General features: G+C 34.6%; 4 non-coding genes across 4 annotated transcripts; all 4 read right to left on the bottom strand.

Moving 5' to 3' along the window:
• Positions 1–10,878: 10,878 nt before the first annotated feature.
• On the bottom strand, positions 10,879–10,952 carry TRNAS-ACU (transfer RNA serine (anticodon ACU)). The gene has a single exon. It is a non-coding gene; the product is annotated as a tRNA-Ser (tRNA).
• Positions 10,953–14,377: 3,425 nt separating this feature from the next.
• TRNAS-ACU (transfer RNA serine (anticodon ACU)) lies at positions 14,378–14,451 on the bottom strand. The gene has a single exon. It is a non-coding gene; the product is annotated as a tRNA-Ser (tRNA).
• A 1,090-nt stretch (positions 14,452–15,541) lies between these two features.
• Positions 15,542–15,615, bottom strand: TRNAS-ACU (transfer RNA serine (anticodon ACU)). The gene has a single exon. It is a non-coding gene; the product is annotated as a tRNA-Ser (tRNA).
• Positions 15,616–19,039: 3,424 nt separating this feature from the next.
• Positions 19,040–19,113, bottom strand: TRNAS-ACU (transfer RNA serine (anticodon ACU)). Its single transcript has one exon. It is a non-coding gene; the product is annotated as a tRNA-Ser (tRNA).
• Positions 19,114–21,564: the final 2,451 nt, after the last annotated feature.

The following is a 21,564-nucleotide window of genomic DNA, read 5'->3' as shown; positions in this document are numbered from 1 at the left end:
TTGCTGCCTTTCCAATGAAGCAAATTTAATTTAGTAATAGGTTAAAAACCATCCCTACAAAGGTGTTAATCAGAGACTTGGCTTTGTGGACACTTTTCAAAGAACAAATTTGTTAGCATAAAAATAAAGCCAGAAAATTAAGAGCTGTTTAATCACTCAATTGGATTTTTTTTGCCAGCATATTTCTTTTTCTCTGCAACCCACTGCTAAATTGTGCTTCCTAGCTGTTTTTATAAAATCACTGAATCAAATCTAACTCTGATTACATCAGAGAAAGCCAGGTACCCTACACCATAAGAGGGGGTTTGAAATTTTGACTTGTCTACTTAAAGATCACCAAAATCTGATAACAAGGTCAATTACGTCCCTGGGTAGGATTGAACCACCAACCTTTTGGTTTATAGCCGTACACACTAACTGATTGCGCCACAGAGACACTTTGCAAAAGTACATACTGACAAAGGCTAATAAGCATTCATCTAAAACGTTTCCTAGAAAAACTTTAAAAAGTCAATAATCTGGAGAGTTTTTGTAAGATGTTTCTTCCATCCACCAACGAAGAAACACATTGGTACTTTCCCATGATGAGTGAGTGCTTCAGGATCTCTTGCACTTACATGTGCAGCAGAGTACTGCAATGGAAGCATGCTGGGCCCATAACCCAGAGGTAGGCAGATTAAAACTATCCTCTGCTATATGCATTTTTTTTGTTAATTAAAGTAATCCAAAACTGGGATTGATATTTTTGCTCTTTTATTTTTCATTAAAGTACAATAACTTTTACCATTTTGATTTGTTTTAATAGTATATTGAAAGTATTGTTTTCTTTTAAAAATCCACTTAATTTTCTTTACCCTATTATTAAAATGGTAATTGACAAAAACAAACTACATTGTCATCAGAAGAGCAATACAAAATGTACAAGTGATATATTAAAATCATCTTTTCAGCTTGAATTTCAATGATGCATTGGGGCAACGATTTTGTGAGAAACATTTTCACCCTTAAATAAAGATTTTCTTAATTCCTTACCTGTGTGCTAATTAGATATCACCTTGTTTTCACATTAAACAGACTTCCACATGAGAAAGCAGCAAGGATGCAGTGGCGTTAATGTTTCCTTGTGTCAACCCGTATTATTTCAGTAGACATTGCAATGAGGATGCATCTTGCTGCCTTTCCAATGAAGCAAATTTAATTTAGTAATAGGTGAAAAACCATCCCTACAAAGGTGTTAATCAGAGACTTGGCTTTGTGGACACTTTTCAGAGAACAAATTTGTTAGCATAAAAATAAAGCCAGAAAATGAAGAGCTGTTTAATCACTCAATTGGATTTTTTTTGCCAGCATATTTCTTTTTCTCTGCAACCCACTGCTAAATTGTGCTTCCTAGCTGTTTTTATTAAATCACTGAATCAAATCTAACTCTGATTACATCAGAAAAGGCCAGGTACCCTACACCATAAGAGGGGGTTTGAAATTTTGACTTGTCTACTTAAAGATCACCAAAATCTGATAACAAGGTCAATTACGTCCCTGGGTGTGATTGAACCACCAACCTTTTGGTTTATAGCCGTACACACTAACTGATTGCGCCACAGAGACACTTTGCAAATGTACATACTGACAAAGGCTAATAAGCATTCATCTAAAACGTTTCCTAGAAAAACTTTAAAAAGTCAATAATCTGGAGAGTTTTTGTAAGATGTTTCTTCCATCCACCAACGAAGAAACACATTGGTACTTTCCCATGATGAGTGAGTGCTTCAGGATCTCTTGCACTTACATGTGCAGCAGAGTACTGCAATGGAAGCATGCTGGGCCCATAACCCAGAGGTAGGCAGATTAAAACTATCCTCTGCTATATGCATTTTTTTTGTTAATTAAAGTAATCCAAAACTGGGATTGATATTTTTGCTCTTTTATTTTTCATTAAAGTACAATAACTTTTACCATTTTAATTTGTTTTAATAGTATATTGAAAGTATTGTTTTCTTTTAAAAATCCACTTAATTTTCTTTACCCTATTATTAAAATGGTAATTGACAAAAACAAACTACATTGTCACCAGAAGAGCAATACAAAATGTACAAGTGATATATTAAAATCATCTTTCCAGCTTGAATTTCAATGATGCATTGGGGCAACGATTTTGTGAGAAACATCTTCACCCTTAAATAAAGATTTTCTTAATTCCTTACCTGTGTGCTAATTAGATATCACCTTGTTTTCACATTAAACAGACTTCTACATGAGAAAGCAGCAAGGATGCAGTGGCGTTAATGTTTCCTTGTGTCAACCCGTATTATTTCAGTAGACATTGAAATGAGGATGCATCTTGCTGCCTTTCCAATGAAGCAAATTTAATTTAGTAATAGGTGAAAAACCATCCCTACAAAGGTGTTAATCAGAGACTTGGCTTTGTGGACACTTTTCAAAGAACAAATTTGTTAGCATAAAAATAAAGCCAGAAAATTAAGAGCTGTTTAATTACTCAATTGGATTTTTTTGCCAGCATATTTCTTTTTCTCTGCAACCCACTGCTAAATTGTGCTTCCTAGCTGTTTTTATAAAATCACTGAATCAAATCTAACTCTGATTACATCAGAGAAAGCAAGGTACACTACACCATAAGAGGGGGTTTGAAATTTTGACTTGTCTACTTAAAGATCACCAAAATCTGATAACAAGGTCAATTACGTCCCTGGGTGGGATTGAACCACCAACCTTTTAGTTTATAGCCGTACACACTAACTGATTGCACCTCAGAGACACTTTGCAAAAGTACATACTGACAAAGGCTAATAAGCATTCATCTAAAACGTTTCCTAGAAAAACTTTAAAAAGTCAATAATCTGGAGAGTTTTTGTAAGATGTTTCTTCCATCCACCAACGAAGAAACACATTGGTACTTTCCCATGATGAGTGAGTGCTTCAGGATCTCTTGCACTTACATGTGCAGCAGAGTACTGCAATGGAAGCATGCTGGGCCCATAAATCAGAGGTAGGCAGATTAAAACTATCCTCTGCTATATGCATTTTTTTTGTTAATTAAAGTAATCCAAAACTGGGATTGATATTTTTGATCTTTTATTTTTCATTAAAGTACAATAACTTTTACCATTTTAATTTGTTTTAATAGTATATTGAAAGTATTGTTTTCTTTTAAAAATCCACTTAATTTTCTTTACCCTATTATTAAAATGGTAATTGACAAAAACAAACTACATTGTCACCAGAAGAGCAATACAAAATGTACAAGTGATATATTAAAATCATCTTTCCAGCTTGAATTTCAATGATGCATTGGGGCAACGATTTTGTGAGAAACATTTTCACCCTTAAATAAAGATTTTCTTAATTCCTTACCTGTGTGCTAATTAGATATCACCTTGTTTTCACATTAAACAGACTTCCACATGAGAAAGCAGCAAGGATGCAGTGGCGTTAATGTTTCCTGGTGTCAACCTGTATTATTTCAGTAGACATTGAAATGAGGATGCATCTTGCTGCCTTTCCAATGAAGCAAGTTTAATTTAGTAATAGGTGAAAAACCATCCTTACAAAGGTGTTAATCAGAGACTTGGCTTTGTGGACACTTTTCAGAGAACAAATTTGTTAGCATAAAAATAAAGCCAGAAAATGAAGAGCTGTTTAATCACTCAATTGGATTTTTTTGCCAGCATATTTCTTTTTCTCTGCAACCCACTGCTAAATTGTGCTTCCTAGCTGTTTTTATAAAATCACTGAATCAAATCTAACTCTGATTACATCAGAGAAGGCCAGGTACCCTACACCATAAGAGGGGGTTTGAAATTTTGACTTGTCTACTTAAAGATCACCAAAATCTGATAACAAGGTCAATTACGTCCCTGGGTGGGATTGAACCACCAACCTTTTGGTTTATAGCCGTACACATTAACTGATTGCGCCACAGAGACACTTTGCAAAAGTACATACTGACAAAGGCTAATAAGCATTCATCTAAAACGTTTCCTAGAAAAACTTTAAAAAGTCAATAATCTGGAGAGTTTTTGTAAGATGTTTCTTCCATCCACCAACGAAGAAACACATTGGTACTTTCCCATGATGACTGAGTGCTTCAGGATCTCTTGCACTTACATGTGCAGCAGAGTACTGCAATGGAAGCATGCTGGGCCCATAACCCAGAGGTAGGCAGATTAAAACTATCCTCTGCTATATGCATTTTTTTTGTTAATTAAAGTAATCCAAAACTGGGATTGATATTTTTGCTCTTTTATTTTTCATTAAAGTACAATAACTTTTACCATTTTAATTTGTTTTAATAGTATATTGAAAGTATTGTTTTCTTTTAAAAATCCACTTAATTTTCTTTACCCTATTATTAAAATGGTAATTGACAAAAACAAACTACATTGTCACCAGAAGAGCAATACAAAATGTACAAGTGATATATTAAAATCATCTTTCCAGCTTGAATTTCAATGATGCATTGGGGCAACGATTTTGTGAGAAACATTTTCACCCTTAAATAAAGATTTTCTTAATTCCTTACCTGTGTGCTAATTAGATATCACCTTGTTTTCACATTAAACAGACTTCCACATGAGAAAGCAGCAAGGATGCAGTGGCGTTAATGTTTCCTGGTGTCAACCTGTATTATTTCAGTAGACATTGAAATGAGGATGCATCTTGCTGCCTTTCCAATGAAGCAAGTTTAATTTAGTAATAGGTGAAAAACCATCCTTACAAAGGTGTTAATCAGAGACTTGGCTTTGTGGATACTTTTCAGAGAACAAATTTGTTAGCATAAAAATAAAGCCAGAAAATGAAGAGCTGTTTAATCACTCAATTGGATTTTTTTGCCAGCATATTTCTTTTTCTCTGCAACCCACTGCTAAATTGTGCTTCCTAGCTGTTTTTATAAAATCACTGAATCAAATCTAACTCTGATTACATCAGAGAAGGCCAGGTACCCTACACCATAAGAGGGGGTTTGAAATTTTGACTTGTCTACTTAAAGATCACCAAAATCTGATAACAAGGTCAATTACGTCCCTGGGTGGGATTGAACCACCAACCTTTTGGTTAATAGCCATATACACTAACTGATTGCGCCACAGAGACACTTAGCAAAAGTACATACTGACAAAGGCTAATAAGCATTCATCTAAAACGTTTCCTAGAAAAACTTTAAAAAGTCAATAATCTGGAGAGTTTTTGTAAGATGTTTCTTCCATCAACCAACGAAGAAACACATTGGTACTTTCCCATGATGACTGAGGGCTTCAGGATCTCTTGCACTTACATGTGCAGCAGAGTACTGCAATGGAAGCATGCTGGGCCCATAACCCAGAGGTAGGCAGATTGAAACTATCCTTTGCTATATGCATTTTTTTTTGTTAATTTAAGTAATCAAAACTGGGATTGATATTTTTGCTCTTTTATTTTTACTTAAAGTACAATAACTTTTACCATTTTAATTTGTTTTAATAGTATATTGACAGTATAGTTTTCTTTAAAAAATCCACTTAATTTTCTTTACCCTATTATTAAAAGGGTAATTGACAAAAACAAACTACATTGTCACCAGAAGAGCAATACAAAATGTACAAGTGATAAATTAAAATCATCTTTCCAGCTTGAATTTCAATGATGCATTGGGGCAACGATTTTGTGAGAAACATCTTCACCCTTAAATAAAGATTTTCTTAATTCCTTACCTGTGTGCTAATTAGATATCACCTTGTTTTCACATTAAACAGACTTCCACATGAGAAAGCAGCAAGGATGCAGTGGCGTTAATGTTTCCTTGTGTCAACCCGTATTATTTCAGTAGACATTGAAATGAGGATGCATCTTGCTGCCTTTCCAATGAAGCAAATTTAATTTAGTAATAGGTTAAAAACCATCCCTACAAAGGTGTTAATCAGAGACTTGGCTTTGTGGACACTTTTCAAAGAACAAATTTGTTAGCATAAAAATAAATCCAGAAAATTAAGAGCTGTTTAATCACTCAATTGGATTTTTTTTGCCAGCATATTTCTTTTTCTCTGCAACCCACTGCTAAATTGTGCTTCCTAGCTGTTTTTATAAAATCACTGAATCAAATCTAACTCTGATTACATCAGAGAAGGCCAGGTACCCTACACCATAAGAGGGGGTTTGAAATTTTGACTTGTCTACTTAAAGATCACCAAAATCTGATAACAAGGTCAATTACGTCCCTGGGTGGGATTGAACCACCAACCTTTTGGTTTATAGCCGTACACACTAACTGATTGCGCCACAGAGACACTTTGCAAATGTACATACTGACAAAGGCTAATAAGCATTCATCTAAAACGTTTCCTAGAAAAACTTTAAAAAGTCAATAATCTGGAGAGTTTTTGTAAGATGTTTCTTCCATCCACCAACGAAGAAACACATTGGTACTTTCCCATGATGAGTGAGTGCTTCAGGATCTCTTGCACTTACATGTGCAGCAGAGTACTGCAATGGAAGCATGCTGGGCCCATAACCCAGAGGTAGGCAGATTAAAACTATCCTCTGCTATATGCATTTTTTTTGTTAATTAAAGTAATCCAAAACTGGGATTGATATTTTTGCTCTTTTATTTTTCATTAAAGTACAATAACTTTTACCATTTTAATTTGTTTTAATAGTATATTGAAAGTATTGTTTTCTTTTAAAAATCCACTTCATTTTCTTTACCCTATTATTAAAATGGTAATTGACAAAAACAAACTACATTGTCATCAGAAGAGCAATACAAAATGTACAAGTGATATATTAAAATCATCTTTCCAGCTTGAATTTCAATGATGCATTGGGGCAACGATTTTGTGAGAAACATTTTCACCCTTAAATAAAGATTTTCTTAATTCCTTACCTGTGTGCTAATTAGATATCACCTTGTTTTCACATTAAACAGACTTCCACATGAGAAAGCAGCAAGGATGCAGTGGCGTTAATGTTTCCTGGTGTCAACCTGTATTATTTCAGTAGACATTGAAATGAGGATGCATCTTGCTGCCTTTCCAATGAAGCAAGTTTAATTTAGTAATAGGTGAAAAACCATCCATACAAAGGTGTTAATCAGAGACTTGGCTTTGTGGACACTTTTCAGAGAACAAATTTGTTAGCATAAAAATAAAGCCAGAAAATGAAGAGCTGTTTAATCACTCAATTGGATTTTTTTGCCAGCATATTTCTTTTTCTCTGCAACCCACTGCTAAATTGTGCTTCCTAGCTGTTTTTATAAAATCACTGAATCAAATCTAACTCTGATTACATCAGAGAAGGCCAGGTACCCTACACCATAAGAGGGGGTTTGAAATTTTGACTTGTCTACTTAAAGATCACCAAAATCTGATAACAAGGTCAATTACGTCCCTGGGTGGGATTGAACCACCAACCTTTTGGTTTATAGCCGTACACACTAACTGATTGCGCCACAGAGACACTTTGCAAAAGTACATACTGACAAAGGCTAATAAGCATTCATCTAAAATGTTTCCTAGAAAAACTTTAAAAAGTCAATAATCTGGAGAGTTTTTGTAAGATGTTTCTTCCATCCACCAACGAAGAAACACATTGGTACTTTCCCATGATGAGTGAGTGCTTCAGGATCTCTTGCACTTACATGTGCAGCAGAGTACTGCAATGGAAGCATGCTGGGCCCATAACCCAGAGGTAGGCAGATTAAAACTATCCTCTGCTATATGCATTTTTTTTTTTGTTAATTAAAGTAATCCAAAACTGGGATTGATATTTTTGCTCTTTTATTTTTCATTAAAGTACAATAACTTTTACCATTTTAATTTGTTTTAATAGTATATTGAAAGTATTGTTTTCTTTTAAAAATCCACTTAATTTTCTTTACCCTATTATTAAAATGGTAATTGACAAAAACAAACTACATTGTCATCAGAAGAGCAATACAAAATGTACAAGTGATATATTAAAATCATCTTTCCAGCTTGAATTTCAATGATGCATTGGGGCAACGATTTTGTGAGAAACATTTTCACCCTTAAATAAAGATTTTCTTAATTCCTTACCTGTGTGCAAATTAGATATCACCTTGTTTTCACATTAAACAGACTTCCACATGAGAAAGCAGCAAGGATGCAGTGGCGTTAATGTTTCCTGGTGTCAACCTGTATTATTTCAGTAGACATTGAAATGAGGATGCATCTTGCTGCCTTTCCAATGAAGCAAGTTTAATTTAGTAATAGGTGAAAAACCATCCTTACAAAGGTGTTAATCAGAGACTTGGCTTTGTGGACACTTTTCAGAGAACAAATTTGTTAGCATAAAAATAAAGCCAGAAAATGAAGAGCTGTTTAATCACTCAATTGGATTTTTTTGCCAGCATATTTCTTTTTCTCTGCAACCCACTGCTAAATTGTGCTTCCTAGCTGTTTTTATAAAATCACTGAATCAAATCTAACTCTGATTACATCAGAGAAGGCCAGGTACCCTACACCATAAGAGGGGGTTTGAAATTTTGACTTGTCTACTTAAAGATCACCAAAATCTGATAACAAGGTCAAATACATCCCTGGGTGGGATTGAACCACCAACCTTTTGGTTAATAGCCGTGCACACTAACTGATTGCGCCACAGAGACACTTTGCAAAAGTCCATACTGACAAAGGCTAATAAGCATTCATCTAAAACGTTTCCTAGAAAAACTTTAAAAAGGTCAATAATCTGGAGAGTTTTTGTAAGATGTTTCTTCCATCAACCAACGAAGAAACACATTGGTACTTTCCCATGATGACTGAGTGCTTCAGGATCTCTTGCACTTACATGTGCAGCAGAGTACTGCAATGGAAGCATGCTGGGCCCATAACCCAGAGGTAGGCAGATTGAAACTATCCTTTGCTATATGCATTTTTTTTTGTTAATTTAAGAAATCAAAACTGGGATTGATATTTTTGCTCTTTTATTTTTACTTAAAGTACAATAACTTTTACCATTTTAATTTGTTTTAATAGTATATTGACAGTATAGTTTTCTTTAAAAAATCCACTTAATTTTCTTTACCCTATTATTAAAAGGGTAATTGACAAAAACAAACTACATTGTCACCAGAAGAGCAATACAAAATGTACAAGTGATATATTAAAATCATCTTTCCAGCTTGAATTTCAATGATGCATTGGGGCAACGATTTTGTGAGAAACATCTTCACCCTTAAATAAAGATTTTCTTAATTCCTTACCTGTGTGCTAATTAGATATCACCTTGTTTTCACATTAAACAGACTTCCACATGAGAAAGCAGCAAGGATGCAGTGGCGTTAATGTTTCCTTGTGTCAACCCGTATTATTTCAGTAGACATTGAAATGAGGATGCATCTTGCTGCCTTTCCAATGAAGCAAATTTAATTTAGTAATAGGTGAAAAACCATCCCTACAAAGGTGTTAATCAGAGACTTGGCTTTGTGGACACTTTTCAAAGAACAAATTTGTTAGCATAAAAATAAAGCCAGAAAATTAAGAGCTGTTTAATCACTCAATTGGATTTTTTTGCCAGCATATTTCTTTTTCTCTGCAACCCACTGCTAAATTGTGCTTCCTAGCTGTTTTATAAAATCACTGAATCAAATCTAACTCTGATTACATCAGAGAAGGCCAGGTACCCTACACCATAAGAGGGGGTTTGAAATTTTGACTTGTCTACTTAAAGATCACCAAAATCTGATAACAAGGTCAATTACGTCCCTGGGTGGGATTGAACCACCAACCTTTTGGTTTATAGCCGTACACACTAACTGATTGCACCACAGAGACACTTTTTAAAAGTACATACTGACAAAGGCTAATAAGCATTCATCTAAAACGTTTCCTAGAAAAACTTTAAAAAGTCAATAATCTGGAGAGTTTTTGTAAGATGTTTCTTCCATCCACCAACGAAGAAACACATTGGTACTTTCCCATGATGAGTGAGTGCTTCAGGATCTCTTGCACTTACATGTGCAGCAGAGTACTGCAATGGAAGCATGCTGGGCCCATAACCCAGAGGTAGGCAGATTGAAACTATCCTTTGCTATATGCATTTTTTTTGTTAATTTAAGTAATCAAAACTGGGATTGATATTTTTGCTCTTTTATTTTTCATTAAAGTACAATAACTTTTACTATTTTAATTTGTTTTATTAGTATATTGAAAGTATTGTTTTCTTTTAAAAATCCACTTAATTTTCTTTACCCTATTATTGAAATGGTAATTGACAAAAACAAACTACATTGTCACCAGAAGAGCAATACAAAATGTACAAGTGATATATTAAAATCATCTTTCCAGCTTGAATTTCAATGATGCATTGGGGCAACGATTTTGTGAGAAACATTTTCACCCTTAAATAAAGATTTTCTTAATTCCTTACCTGTGTGCTAATTAGATATCACCTTGTTTTCACATTAAACAGACTTCCACATGAGAAAGCAGCAAGGATGCAGTGGCGTTAATGTTTCCTGGTGTCAACCTGTATTATTTCAGTAGACATTGAAATGAGGATGCATCTTGCTGCCTTTCCAATGAAGCAAGTTTAATTTAGTAATAGGTGAAAAACCATCCTTACAAAGGTGTTAATCAGAGACTTGGCTTTGTGGACACTTTTCAGAGAACAAATTTGTTAGCATAAAAATAAAGCCAGAAAATGAAGAGCTGTTTAATCACTCAATTGGATTTTTTTGCCAGCATATTTCTTTTTCTCTGCAACCCACTGCTAAATTGTGCTTCCTAGCTGTTTTTATAAAATCACTGAATCAAATCTAACTCTGATTACATCAGAGAAGGCCAGGTACCCTACACCATAAGAGGGGGTTTGAAATTTTGACTTGTCTACTTAAAGATCACCAAAATCTGATAACAAGGTCAATTACGTCCCTGGGTGGGATTGAACCACCAACCTTTTGGTTAGTAGCCAGACACACTAACCGATTGCACCACAGAGACACTTTGTAAAAAGTACATCCTGACAAAGGCTAATAAGCATACATCTAGAACGTTTCCTAGAAAAACTTTAAAAAGTCAATAATCTGGAGAGTTTTTGTAAGATGTTTCTCCCATCAACCAACGAAGAAACACATTGGTACTTTCCCATGATGAGTGAGTGCTTCAGGATCTATTGCACTTACATGTGCAGCAGAGTATAGCAATGGAAGCATGCTGGGCACATAACCCAGAGGTAGGCAGATTGAAACTATCCTCTGCTATATGCATTTTTTTTTTTAATTAAAGTAATCCAAAACTGGGATTGATATGTTGGCTCTTTTATTTTTACTTACAGTACAATAACTTTTACCATTTTAATTTGTTTTAATAGTATATTGACAGTATTGTTTTCTTTCAAAAATCCACTTAATTTTTTTTACCCTATTATTAAAATGGTAATTGACAAAAACAAACTACATTGTCACCAGAAGAGCAATACAAAATGTAAAAGTGATATATTAAAATCATCTTTCCAGCTTGAATTTCAATGATGCATTGGGGCAACGATTTTGTGAGAAACATTTTCACCCTTAAATAAAGATTTTCTTAATTCCTTACCTGTGTGCTAATTAGATATCACCTTGTTTTCACATTAAACAGACTTCCACATGAGAAAGCAGCAAGGATGCAGTGGCGTTAATGTTTCCTGGTGTCAACCTGTATTATTTCAGTAGACATTGAAATGAGGATGCATCTTGCTGCCTTTCCAATGAAGCAAGTTTAATTTAGTAATAGGTTAAAAACCATCCTTACAAAGGTGTTAATCAGAGACTTGGCTTTGTGGACACTTTTCAGAGAACAAATTTGTTAGCATAAAAATAAAGCCAGAAAATTAAGAGCTGTTTAATCACTCAATTGGATTTTTTTTGCCAGCATATTTCTTTTTCTCTGCAACCCACTGCTAAATTGTGCTTCCTAGCTGTTTTTCTAAAATCACTGAATCAAATCTAACTCCATCAGAAGGCCACGTACCCTACACCAGAACAGGGGGTTTGAAATTTTGACTTGTCTACTTAAAGATCACCAAAATCTGATAACAAGGTCAAATACGTCCCTGGGTGGGATTGAACCACCAACCTTTTGGTTAATAGCCATGCACACTAACTGATTGCGCCACAGAGACACTTTGCAAAAGTCCATACTGACAAAGGCTAATAAGCATTCATCTAAAACGTTTCCTAGAAAAACTTTAAAAAGTCAATAATCTGGAGAGTTTTTGTAAGATGTTTCTTCCATCAACCAACGAAGAAACACATTGGTACTTTCCCATGATGAGTGAGTGCTTCAGGATCTCTTGCACTTACATGTGCAGCAGAGTACAGCAATGGAAGCATGCTGGGCCCATAACCCAACGGTAGGCAGATTGAAACTATCCTCTGCTATATGCATTTTTTTTTGTTAAAGTAATCCAAAACTGGGATTGATATTTTGGCTCTTTTATTTTTACTTAAAGTACAATAACTTTTACCATTTTAATTTGTTTTAATAGTATATTGACAGTATTGTTTTCTTTCAAAAATCCACTTAATTTTCTTTACCCTATTATTAAAATGGTAATTGACAAAAACAAACTACATTGTCACCAGAAGAGCAATACAAAATGTACAAGTGATATATTAAAATCATCTTTCCAGCTTGAATTTCAATGATGCATTGGGGCAACGATTTTGTGAGAAACATCTTCACCCTTAAATAAAGATTTTCTTAATTCCTTACCTGTGTGCTAATTAGATATCACCTTGTTTTCACATTAAACAGACTTCCACATGAGAAAGCAGCAAGGATACAGTGGCGTTAATGTTTCCTGGTGTCAACCTGTATTATTTCAGTAGACATTGAAATGAGGATGCATCTTGCTGCCTTTCCAATGAAGCAAGTTTAATTTAGTAATAGGTGAAAAACCATCCCTACAAAGGTGTTAATCAGAGACTTGGCTTTGTGGACACTTTTCAAAGAACAAATTTGTTAGCATAAAAATAAAGCTAGAAAATGAAGAGCTGTTTAATCACTCAATTGGATTTTTTTTGCCAGCATATTTCTTTTTCTCTGCAACCCACTGCTAAATTGTGCTTCCTAGCTGTTTTTATAAAATCACTGAATCAAATCTAACTCTGATTACATCAGAGAAGGCCAGGTACCCTACACCATAACAGGGGGTTTGAAATTTTGACTTGTCTACTTAAAGATCACCAAAATCTGATAACAAGGTCAATTATGTCCCTGGTTGGGATTGAACCACCAACCTTTTTGATAGTAGCCGGACATACTAACCGATTGCGCCACAGAGACACTTTGCAAAAAGTCCATACTGACAAAGTCTAATAAGCATACATCTAGAACGTATCCTAGAAAATCTTTAAAGAGTCAATAATCTGGAGAGTTTTTGTAAGATGTTTCTTCCATCAACCAATGAAGAAACACATTGGTACTTTCCCATGATGAGTGAGTGCTTCAGGATCTCTTGCACTTACATGTGCAGCAGAGTACTGCAATGGAAGCATGCTGGGCCCATAACCCAGAGGTAGGCAGATTGAAACTATCCTTTGCTATATGCATTTTTTTTTGTTAATTTAAGTAATCAAAACTGGGATTGATATTTTTGCTCTTTTATTTTTACTTAAAGTACAATAACTTTTACCATTTTAATTTGTTTTAATAGTATATTGACAGTATAGTTTTCTTTCAAAAATCCACTTAATTTTCTTTACCCTATTATTAAAATGGTAATTGACAAAAACAAACTACATTGTCACCAGAAGAGCAATACAAAATGTACAAGTGATATATTAAAATCATCTTTCCAGCTTGAATTTCAATGATGCATTGGGGCAACGATTTTGTGAGAAACATTTTCACCCTTAAATAAAGATTTTCTTAATTCCTTACCTGTGTGCTAATTAGATATCACCTTGTTTTCACATTAAACAGACTTCCACATGAGAAAGCAGCAAGGATGCAGTGGCGTTAATGTTTCCTGGTGTCAACCTGTATTATTTCAGTAGACATTGAAATGAGGATGCATCTTGCTGCCTTTCCAATGAAGCAAGTTTAATTTAGTAATAGGTTAAAAACCATCCATACAAAGGTGTTAATCAGAGACTTGGCTTTGTGGACACTTTTCAGAGAACAAATTTGTTAGCATAAAAATAAAGCCATAAAATTAAGAGCTGTTTAATCACTCAATTGGTTTTTTTTTGCCAGCATATTTCTTTTTCTCTGCAACCCACTGCTAAATTGTGCTTCCTAGCTGTTTTTTATAAAATCACTGAATCAAATCTAACTCTGATTACATCAGAGAAGGCCAGGTACCCTACAACATAAAAGGGGGTTTGAAATTTTGACTTGTCTACTTAAAGATCACCAAAACCTGATCACAAGGTCAATTATGTCCCTGGGTGGGATTGAACCACCAACCTTTTGGTTAGTAGCCAAACACACTAACTGATTGCACCACAGAGACACTTTGCAAAAGTGGATACTGACAAAGGCTAATAAGCATTCATCTAGAACGTTTCCTAGAAAAACTTTAAAAAGTCAATAATCTGGAGAGTTTTTGTAAGATGTTTCTTAGATCAACCAACGAAGAAACACATTGGTACTTTCCCATGATGAGTGAGTGCTTCAGGATCTCTTGCACTTACATGTGCAGCAGAGTACTGCAATGGAAGCATGCTGGGCCCATAACCCAGAGGTAGGCAGATTAAAACTATCCTCTGCTATATGCATTTTTTTTTATTAAAGTAATCCAAAACTGGGATTGATATTTTAGCTCTTTTATTTTTACTTAAAGTACAATAACTTTTACCATTTTAATTTGTTTTAATAGTGTATTGACAGTATAGTTTTCTTAAAAAAATCCACTTAATTTTCTTTACCCTATTATTAAAAGGGTAATTGACAAAAACAAACTACATTGTCACCAGAAGAGCAATACAAAATGTACAAGTGATATATTAAAATCATCTTTCCAGCTTGAATTTCAATGATGCATTGGGGCAACGATTTTGTGAGAAACATCTTCACCCTTAAATAAAGATTTTCTTAATTCCTTACCTGTGTGCTAATTAGATATCACCTTGTTTTCACATTAAACAGACTTCTACATGAGAAAGCAGCAAGGATGCAGTGGCGTTAATGTTTCCTGGTGTCAACCTGTATTATTTCAGTAGACATTGAAATGAGGATGCATCTTGCTGCCTTTCCAATGAAGCAAGTTTAATTTAGTTATAGGTGAAAAACCATCCCTACAAAGGTGTTAATCAGAGACTTGGCTTTGTGGACACTTTTAGAGAACAAATTTGTTAGCATAAAAATAAAGGCAGAAAATGAAGAGCTGTTTAATCACTCAATTGGATTTTTCTGCCAGCATATTTTTTTTCTCTGCAATCCATTGCTAAATTGTGCTTCCTAGCTGTTTTTTATAAAATCACTGAATCAAATCTAACTCTGATTACATCAGAGAAGGCCAGGTACCCTACACCATAAAATGGGGTTTGAAATTTTGACTTGTCTACTTAAAGATCACCAAAACCTGATCACAAGGTCAATTATGTCCCTGGGTGGGATTGAACCACCAACCTTTTGGTTAGTAGCCAGACACACTAACCGATTGCGCCACAGAGACACTTTGCAAAAATTACATACTGACAAAGGCTAATAAGCATTCATCTAGAACGTTTCCTAGAAAAACTTTAAAAAGTCAATAATCTGGAGAGTTTTTGTAAGAATTTTCTTAAATCAACCAACGAAGAAACACATTGGTACTTTCCCATGATGAGTGAGTGCTTCAGGATCTCTTGCACTTACATGTGCAGCAGAGTACTGCAATGGAAGCATGCTGGGCCCATTACCCAGAGGTAGGCAGATTGAAACTATCCTCTGCTATATGCATTTTTTTTGTTAATTAAAGTAATCCAAAACTGGGATTGATATGTTAGCTATTTTATGTTTACTTAAAGTACAATAACTTTTACCATTTTAATTTGTTTTAATAGTATATTGACAGTATTGTTTTCTTTCAAAAATCCACTTAATTTTCTTTACCCTATTATTAAAATGGTAATTGACAAAAACAAACTACATTGTCACCAGAAGAGCAATACAAAATGTACAAGTGATATATTAAAATCATCTTTCCAGCTTGAATTTCAATGATGCATTGGGGCAACGATTTTGTGAGAAACATCTTCACCCTTAAATAAAGATTTTCTTAATTCCTTACCTGTGTGCTAATTAGATATCACCTTGTTTTCACATTAAACAGACTTCCACATGAGAAAGCAGCAAGGATGCATTGGCGTTAATGTTTCCTGGTGTCAACCTGTATTATTTCAGTAGACATTGAAATGAGGATGCATCTTGCTGCCTTTCCAATGAAGCAAGTTTAATTTAGTAATAGGTGAAAAACCATCCTTACATAGGTGTTCATCAGAGACTTGGCTTTGTGGACACTTTTCAGAGAACAAATTTGTTAGCATAAAAATAAAGCCAGAAAATGAAGAGCTGTTTAATCACTCAATTGGATTTTTCTGCCAGCATATTTTTTTTCTCTGCAACCGACTGCTAAATTGTGCTTCCTAGCTGTTTTTTATAAAATCACTTAATCAAATCTAATTACATCAGAGAAGGCCAGGTACCCTACATCATAACAGGGGGTTTGAAATTTTGACTTGTCCACTTAAAGATCACCAAAACCTGGTCACAAGGTCACTTACATCCCTGGGTGGGATTGAACCACCAACCTTTTGGTTAGTAGCCAAACACACTAACTGATTGCACCACAGAGACACTTTGCAAAAGTGGATACTGACAAAGGCTAATAAGCATTCATCTAAAACGTTTCCTAGAAAAACTTTAAAAAGTCAGTAATCTGGAGAGTTTTTGTAAGATGTTTCTTCCATCCACCAACGAAGAAACACATTGGTACTTTCCCATGATGAGTGAGTGCTTCAGGATCTCTTGCACTTACATGTGCAGCAGAGTACTGCAATGGAAGCATGCTGGGCCCATAACCCAGAGGTAGGCAGATTAAAACTATCCTCTGCTATATGCATTTTTTTTGTTAATTAAAGTAATCCAAAACTGGGATTGATATTTTTGCTCTTTTATTTTTCATTAAAGTACAATAACTTTTACCATTTTAATTTGTTTTAATAGTATATTGAAAGTATTGTTTTCTTTTAAAAAGCCACTTAATTTTCTTTACCCTATTATTAAAATGGTAATTGACAAAAACAAACTACATTGTCACCAGAAGAGCAATACAAAATGTACAAGTGATATATTAAAATCATCTTTCCAGCTTGAATTTCAATGATGCATTGGGGCAACGATTTTGTGAGAAACATCTTCACCCTTAAATAAAGATTTTCTTAATTCCTTACCTGTGTGCTAATTAGATATCACCTTGTTTTCACATTAAACAGACTTCCACATGAGAAATCAGCAAGGATGCAGTGGCATTAATGTTTCCTGGTATCAACCCGTATTATTTCAGTAGACATTGAAATGAGGATGCATCTTGCTGCCTTTCCAATGAAGCAAGTTTAATTTAGTAATAGGTGAAAAACCATCCCTACAAAGGTGTTAATCAGAGACTTGGCTTTGTCGACACTTTTCAGAGAACAAATTTGTTAGCATAAAAATAAAGCCAGAAAATTAAGAGCTGTTTAATCACTCAATTGGATTTTTTTGCCAGCATATTTCTTTTTCTCTGCAACTCACTGCTAAATTGTGCTTCCTAGCTGTTTTTATAAAATCACTGAATCAAATCTAACTCTGATTACATCAGAGAAGGCCAGGTACTCTACACCATAAGAGGGGGTTTGAAATTTTGACTTGTCTACTTAAAGATCACCAAAATCTGATAACAAGGTCAATTACGTCCCTGGGTGGGATTAAACCACCAACCTTTTGGTTAGTAGCCAAACACACTAACTGATTGCACCACAGAGACACTTTGCAAAAGTGGATACTGACAAAGGCTAATAAGCATTCATCTAGAACGTTTCCTAGAAAAACTTTAAAAAGTCAATAATCTGGAGAGTTTTTGTAAGATGTTTCTTAGATCAACCAACGAAGAAACACATTGGTACTTTCCCATGATGAGTGAGTGCTTCAGGATCTCTTGCACTTACATGTGCAGCAGAGTACTGCAATGGAAGCATGCTGGGCCCATAACCCAGAGGTAGGCAGATTAAAACTATCCTCTGCTATATGCATTTTTTTTTTATTAAAGTAATCCAAAACTGGGATTGATATTTTAGCTCTTTTATTTTTACTTAAAGTACAATAACTTTTACCATTTTAATTTGTTTTAATAGTGTATTGACAGTATAGTTTTCTTTAAAAAATCCACTTAATTTTCTTTACCCTATTATTAAAAGGGTAATTGACAAAAACAAACTACATTGTCACCAGAAGAGCAATACAAAATGTACAAGTGATATATTAAAATCATCTTTCCAGCTTGAATTTCAATGATGCATTGGGGCAACGATTTTGTGAGAAACATCTTCACCCTTAAATAAAGATTTTCTTAATTCCTTACCTGTGTGCTAATTAGATATCACCTTGTTTTCACATTAAACAGACTTCTACATGAGAAAGCAGCAAGGATGCAGTGGCGTTTTATGTTTCCTGGTGTCAACCTGTATTATTTCAGTAGACATTGAAATGAGGATGCATCTTGCTGCCTTTCCAATGAAGCAAGTTTAATTTAGTTATAGGTGAAAAACCATCCCTACAAAGGTGTTAATCAGAGACTTGGCTTTGTGGACACTTTTAGAGAACAAATTTGTTAGCATAAAAATAAAGGCAGAAAATGAAGAGCTGTTTAATCACTCAATTGGATTTTTCTGCCAGCATATTTTTTTTCTCTGCAACCCATTGCTAAATTGTGCTTCCTAGCTGTTTTTTTATAAAATCACTGAATCAAATCTAACTCTGATTACATCAGAGAAGGCCAGGTACCCTACACCATAAAATGGGGTTTGAAATTTTGACTTGTCTACTTAAAGATCACCAAAACCTGATCACAAGGTCAATTATGTCCCTGGGTGGGATTGAACCACCAACCTTTTGGTTAGTAGCCAGACACACTAACCGATTGCGCCACAGAGACACTTTGCAAAAAGTACATCCTGACAAAGGCTAATAAGCATTCATCTAGAACGTTTCCTAGAAAAACTTTAAAAAGTCAATAATCTGGAGAGTTTTTGTAAGAATTTTCTTAAATCAACCAACGAAGAAACACATTGGTACTTTCCCATGATGAGTGAGTGCTTCAGGATCTCTTGCACTTACATGTGCAGCAGAGTACTGCAATGGAAGCATGCTGGGCCCATTACCCAGAGGTAGGCAGATTGAAACTATCCTCTGCTATATGCATTTTTTTTGTTAATTAAAGTAATCCAAAACTGGGATTGATATGTTAGCTATTTTATGTTTACTTAAAGTACAATAACTTTTACCATTTTAATTTGTTTTAATAGTATATTGACAGTATTGTTTTCTTTCAAAAATCCACTTAATTTTCTTTACCCTATTATTAAAATGGTAATTGACAAAAACAAACTACATTGTCACCAGAAGAGCAATACAAAATGTACAAGTGATATATTAAAATCATCTTTCCAGCTTGAATTTCAATGATGCATTGGGGCAACGATTTTGTGAGAAACATCTTCACCCTTAAATAAAGATTTTCTGAATTCCTTACCTGTGTGCTAATTAGATATCACCTTGTTTTCACATTAAACAGACTTCTACTTGAGAAAGCAGCAAGGATGCAGTGGCGTTAATGTTTCCTGGTGTCAACCTGTATTATTTCAGTAGAAATTGAAATGAGGATGCATCTTGCTGCCTTTCCAATGAAGCAAGTTTAATTTAGTAATAGGTGAAAAAACATCCTTACATAGGTGTTCATCAGAGACTTGGCTTTGTGGACACTTTTCAGAGAACAAATTTGTTAGCATAAAAATAAAGCCAGAAAATGAAGAGCTGTTTAATCACTCAATTGGATTTTTCTGCCAGCATATTTTTTTTCTCTGCAACCCACTGCTAAATTGTGCTTCCTAGCTGTTTTTTATAAAATCACTTAATCAAATCTAACTCTGATTACATCAGAGAAGGCCAGGTACCCTACATCATAAGAGGGGGTTTGAAATTTTGACTTGTCCACTTAAAGATCACCAAAACCTGATCACAAGGTCACTTACATCCCTGGGTGGGATTGAACCACCAACCTTTTGGTTAGTAGCCAAACACACTAACTGATTGCACCACAGAGACACTTTGCAAAAGAGGATACTGACAAAGGCTAATAAGCATTCATCTAAAACGTTTCCTAGAAAAACTTTAAAAAGTCAGTAATCTGGAGAGTTTTTGTAAGATGTTTCTTCCATCCACCAACGAAGAAACACATTGGTACTTTCCCATGATGAGTGAGTGCTTCAGGATCTCTTGCACTTACATGTGCAGCAGAGTACTGCAATGGAAGCATGCTGGGCCCATAACCCAGAGGTAGGCAGATTAAAACTATCCTCTGCTATATGCATTTTTTTTTGTTAATTAAAGTAATCCAAAACTGGGATTGATATTTTTGCTCTTTTATTTTTCATTAAAGTACAATAACTTTTACCATTTTAATTTGTTTTAATAGTATATTGAAAGTATTGTTTTCTTTTAAAAAGCCACTTAATTTTCTTTACCCTATTATTAAAATGGTAATTGACAAAAACAAACTACATTGTCACCAGAAGAGCAATACAAAATGTACAAGTGATATATTAAAATCATCTTTCCAGCTTGAATTTCAATGATGCATTGGGGCAACGATTTTGTGAGAAACATCTTCACCCTTAAATAAAGATTTTCTTAATTCCTTACCTGTGTGCTAATTAGATATCACCTTGTTTTCACATTAAACAGACTTCCACATGAGAAATCAGCAAGGATGCAGTGGCATTAATGTTTCCTGGTATCAACCCGTATTATTTCAGTAGACATTGACATGAGGATGCATCTTGCTGCCTTTCCAATGAAGCAAGTTTAATTTTATAATAGGTGAAAAACCATCCTTACAAAGGTGTTAATCAGAGACTTGGCTTTGTGGACACTTTTCAGAGAACAAATTTGTTAGCATAAAAATAAAGCCAGAAAATTAAGAGCTGTTTAATCACTCAATTGGATTTTTTTTGCCAGCATATTTCTTTTCCTCTGCAACCCACTGCTAAATTGTGCTTCCTAGCTGTTTTTATAAAATCACTGAATCAAATCTAACTCTGATTACATCAGAGAAGGCCAGGTACCCTACACCAGAACAGGGCGTTTGAAATTTTGACTTGTCTACTTAAAGATCACCAAAATCTGATAACAAGGTCGATTACGTCCCTGGGTGGGATTGAACCACCAACCTTTTGGTTAATAGCCGTGCACACTAACTGATTGCGCCACAGAGACACTTTGCAAAAGTCCATACTGACAAAGGCTAATAAGCATTCATCTAAAACGTTTCCTAGAAAAACTTTAAAAAGTCAATAATCTGGAGAGTTTTTGTAAAATGTTTCTTCCA

This window comes from Pseudophryne corroboree, unplaced genomic scaffold (assembly GCF_028390025.1).
Source record: "Pseudophryne corroboree isolate aPseCor3 unplaced genomic scaffold, aPseCor3.hap2 scaffold_2106, whole genome shotgun sequence".
NCBI classification, from domain to species: domain Eukaryota; kingdom Metazoa; phylum Chordata; class Amphibia; order Anura; family Myobatrachidae; genus Pseudophryne; species Pseudophryne corroboree.
Note: the sequence above shows the minus strand (reverse complement) of the source record. Positions and strands in the feature narration are given on the sequence as shown.